Genomic DNA, 4,969 nt, shown 5'->3' with positions numbered 1-4,969 from the left:
AAGTGAAGCTAATGTATTGGTGGCCGGGCATGGATGCCCAAATAGAAAGACAAGTGAGAGAGTGCGAACAGTGCCAAGGGGCAGACAAGATACTCAAGCCCCTCAGACCGGCGCTAGGAAAATTCGAGAACCCACTCAACCCTTGGGAGAACCTAGCCATAGACATCCTGGGCCCGGTGTTAGACCACCGGGGGGTGAATAAGTTCCTATGTGTGGTCATCGACAAATATTCCAAATGGCCGGAAGTCGACATACAAGAGTCCATGGACACTGAGACAGTGCTGAGGTTCTTGACATCTTTGTTTCTGAGAGAAGGAATACCCAAGTCCATACTAAGCGACAACGGACCGCAGTTTGTGTCTGAAAAATGGTCACGGTTCATGAAAAGGAACGGGATAGAGTCGAGACACACAGCCATCTACCACCCCGCTTGCAACGGCCAGGTCGAGCGGTTTAACCGCGTATTGATGGGCTCCATCCAGGCTGCAATCTCACAAGGAAAGGACTGGGAACGTGAGGTACAGAGCATGCTGTGGGCGTATAGGATCACCCCCACGGTGGTAGGATACAGTCCATTCCAAGTGTTGCGGGCCGACACCCGTTCACAAGAGACAACGTGGTGTGGAGGGAAAAGACCATAACCAGCAAGTGGTCCCCGGCAGTGATACTGCATAACCTAGAGAAGGCCCAAAAGATATATGCCGACCAGTACAACAGACGACGCAACACCAAGGAGACGGTACTGGAAGAAGGAGAATGGGTCCGTGTCAAGCTACCGACCATGCAAAAGAAAGGAGAGAGCAAGTATAGCAGGCCGCTACTGGTCAAAGAAGTGCGAGGAAGGGCTGCCCTCCTAAGCGATGGGAAGGTGTGGTCCCAAGACCGCATGGCGAAAATCAACAAAATTGTGAGGTGGCCCAAGGCGGAGGAAGGAGAAGTGCCTATTGATGAAGGAGAAGAATTACCAACACTGGAGGTGTGTGCGAGCGGAGCACATGGGAATCCAGGAGAATATGAAGTAAAAGACACTCCCACGGCAAACACTGAGCAGGGTCAGGACGCCTCTGCCGCAAGCGGACAGAGAGAGGGAATCGAGGAGGTTGCCGAGATGGGTGGTGAGAGCGGAGCAGGAGGAGACACGATGGTAAGAAACACCCGCTCTGGTAGAAGAGTAAAGCTGCCGGCGAGATATAAAGACTTTGAGATGAAAGGAGCATAGACTTTGGACTGCTTTCAAAATATTCTGTTTAATAATAATAATAAAGAGATATGTGGTGTTGCGCTCTAGTCTGTGGACGCTACGCGATGACGCGCCACGTCCCAGACGAGAGCGGAACAAGCGCGTATGCGCGGGGGGCGTTATAAGAGAAGAGCGCGAAAGAGAAACGGCAGTTGGCGACCGGAGCGCATGTAACCTAAACGCTCGGCGCTCTATGTCTTGCAGGCTTCTTGCTGAATTGCAATAAATCTCTTGTGCATACTCCTGAGTTGCGTGCTGTGTAAGGGGACGAAACGACAACATTATAAGATGCTTCACTGTTTAAGACCTAGAATAATTGGAAGCAAATAACAAAATCCACGGGTCCCACCGAGATTTGAACTCGGATCGCTGGATCCAGAGTCCAGAGTGCTAACCATTACACCATGGAACCGCCTGCTCATTCCTCACGTCACTTTCAAATCATGGAAGGATGCCGTGTCGGTCAGTTGCTGACTTTCTATTGGTCAATAGTGTATGGTTAAACATCCAACTAAAAAAAGTCTATTTCACCATTAAATCCTTAAACAGGACACACACAACCTTTTTTTTACCAAACAGATGGAAAATGACACATTGATGCTTTAAACTGTCCATTGGGGCAGCGCTTTAACTTACTCTTAAAGTTGGTGTAGTGCCGAGAAACGGCGCACACAGGAGCTGCCCCACAGAGGAGAGGAAACAGGAACTTCCTAAATCCTCATCGCCTATAAATCAACACAGCGGGTTATTAATGTCACAACACAGACTCTAAAGCGCCTCTTTCATAGCACGGGCGGAGCAGGAAAGAAACGAGCATTTCACACAGTGAGAGCCCAGGAAACGGGTGCCTTCGTTTTATGCCACGCGCAATTTATATAACCTGTACTCTTTGTTGTGTGATAAAATGCAAACATCGAATAACCCTTCATAGTATCGATCTGTAGCTTTTTCCCTCCAGTTCTTTAATACTACAGCAGCTGTGCAGCAAGGGCTGGGGGGGGGAACAGGAGCCGAGTGGTCGGGGTAAACAGAAAGAGCTTTAGACTGATGGCAGCGAAGAGAAGGACGCGAGAGTTATTAAGACTTCCAGAGACATATGGGTTTGGATGAAATAAAATACTTTTTATAATGTTGCAACAGCAAAAACGGTACTTCCCATACCGGGAGTCGAACCCGGGCCGCCTGGGTGAAAACCAGGAATCCTAACCGCTAGACCATATGGGAGGTGCTTTCACGGTACACAGCTCTGTTTCTGTGAGAGGTGTCTGTCCTGTCAGACTCCCATCTGTATTCTTCAAGTCACACTGCCACCCTTAGGGTCTGACCATTAATGTGGTCACAGACACCCCACTCCTGACAAACCAGAAGGAATGAGGGGTCATGATTTGTGCAACAACCTGCTCATGTCTCATTATTTACAACCCTGGACCTTCTCCAGACACTGAGCCCAGGATCAGAGGACAGCAGCAGCCCCCATACTGCCTCCTACTGCCCCCCACTGGAGCCAGACAAAGCCACGCCCCTCTCCCCAGGACCCCCCTTCACTCCTGTGTCTCTTCACCGGGCTGAGGGCCCCACAGACCCATCTCCAGTTACCGTCCAGCTGCTTCCTTGATCCACCCACTGCCCCCTGCACCTCTCACAGGCCCCAGGCTCCCCCAAGTGGGCTCCTGTTACACCCCCTCACCCTCTACAATCAGCACCGACCCCAGTCCTGACACTGGATTGGTTCACACAGAGGAGGGAGGGCCAGATCAGGTGCACCTGGCTTTTTCCCAGGTATCTTCAAATGCTCAGAGTGACCGCCAGGGGGCAGCACCACCACAGCACTCACAGGCCACAGGGCCCTGGAGCAGCAATGGGACATCAACAGCCTTGACAGGGGCAGACCCCGAATAATCTCGCACAGCATTCTGGGAGAGCGGGGGAGGAGCCTCTGCGGTGTTTATTTATGCATTTTTATATAGCGCGGACTTTACCCAAAGGTGTCCGAGCGCTTCACAATAGGAACAGTGTTTTTACAAAAGTAAACATCTGGGGTCAAAAGCAATAAACACACATTTGTAGGCATTTTCTTCAGTGTTGTCCCTTTCTGACATCATGTCAATTTAAAAGACCCAAATGGAAAAACTTTTTTAAAAATCGGGTAGGATAAGAAACGACTGTAATGGGAGGGCAAGTAAACACTCAGAAGTTCAAATATTTCCGAATGTATTCATGTCAGATGTAAACAAGTTATAAATCAAAATATGTACCTATGTTTACACCGGATGTAAAAGTGTGCACTGATAGGGTCAGGGTGCAGCTTCTTTTCCCTATGTGTTTCTTTCATAAATGTGGGTCCCCAGTAAGCTTTCGGCTGCTCTGCCTTGTTATTCTGAGTCAGGTGTTAAAAGGGGGGCCTGGTCCCTAGTTTGGGGGCCCAGAGTACAGAGGGCACCGCAAGCAAACACCCCTCGTTGATACAACTATGGTCCAGTAACCTCTGATTGCCCTCTGACCCCTCAGACTGGATTCCTGGCAGACCGCTTTCATAGAGCAGGTGGTACTGACGTTGAGACGAGGCTGCCGAGGGGCAAAGGGATGACAACAATGGCTCAGCATTTCAACCCAGTCTCCTCCTATTATCACCTTTGTTACACCCACAACATATAAGATCTCTGATGGGTCAGAGGGGACCTCCCTCTAGTCTCCTTCTGGTGTTAAACAGATCCGATTACAAGGACCAGCCCCTGAACTTTAAGTAAAACCAACCCCTGGAGCCCCCTGGGGTCTGAGTGTGTTTCACAGACAGGGACTCGCTGACGTTGGCGACCCCCAGTGACTGAATTACCTTTATCAACACCAAAGACCAGAAACAAACAAGCATTTACAATGCAATGGTTTTGCCTTTGATAAAGTTAGAGCTATTGGCATTGCTTTTAACATTCTGCACTCTGAAGCTCCACTCTGAAGCTCCACTCTGAAGCTCCACTCTGAAGCTCCACTCTGCTATAGAACATAGAATGAGTGCATTTGTTGTAATTTTGTTAAACTAGATTTGCATAGTAACATTTATGTTGTTTGTAAATAATAATGCAAAGACAAAATAATGTTTCTTTTTTATTTATTTAAATATATTTATTATTGTAAGCAAATTAAACTGTACTGAAAATACGTTTACATTTTGTATGAAACATAATTTACTTATGTTTTTAGTTCAATTTACAGTAAAGTTTTGTGTACTTTTTTTCAACTTATGGAAACATATCTTGTACAAGCCACTTTTAGATGGATGCAGGCAGCTGCTTTGAAACTTCTTTAAACAACATATACAATGATGTGAATGTTTTAGAATGCAATTGCATGTATTGTTGGAAAACATCAATAAGGCACTTGAGGAGGTCACACTGAACCATGCATAAGTACAATATTGCACAGTGACTTTACTAGTTTGAAAAAACCATAACTTCTGAAGAATCCGAAGATTGATGTTAAATGTTGCATGGATGACTGATGGATGTGTGAAAACGTGTGTGTATGTGTAAAGGATGGATGGATGTATGGAAGGATGAAAGTGTGGATGGATGCAGGATGGATTGTTGAAAGTGTGAATGGATGAAATGTTGGACGGAAGGACGGATAAAAGAAAATGTAGGTGGATGGATGTATAAAATGTTGCATGGATGAATGATGTATGGATGTGTGAAAAGGTGGTGTGATGAATGATGGATGAAAGTGTGGGTGAAT

The 4,969-nt window shown here is 47.1% G+C and overlaps 2 non-coding genes across 2 annotated transcripts; both read right to left on the bottom strand.

Annotated features, from left to right (window-relative positions):
• Positions 1 to 1,580: 1,580 nt before the first annotated feature.
• On the bottom strand, positions 1,581 to 1,652 carry TRNAQ-CUG (transfer RNA glutamine (anticodon CUG)). The gene has a single exon. It is a non-coding gene; the product is annotated as a tRNA-Gln (tRNA).
• Positions 1,653 to 2,392: 740 nt separating this feature from the next.
• Positions 2,393 to 2,464, bottom strand: TRNAE-UUC (transfer RNA glutamic acid (anticodon UUC)). Its single transcript has one exon. It is a non-coding gene; the product is annotated as a tRNA-Glu (tRNA).
• Positions 2,465 to 4,969: the final 2,505 nt, after the last annotated feature.

Source organism: Lissotriton vulgaris, chromosome 1_1 (genome assembly GCF_964263255.1).
Source record: "Lissotriton vulgaris chromosome 1_1, aLisVul1.2, whole genome shotgun sequence".
Lineage (NCBI taxonomy): Eukaryota > Metazoa > Chordata > Amphibia > Caudata > Salamandridae > Lissotriton > Lissotriton vulgaris.
Note: the sequence above shows the minus strand (reverse complement) of the source record. Positions and strands in the feature narration are given on the sequence as shown.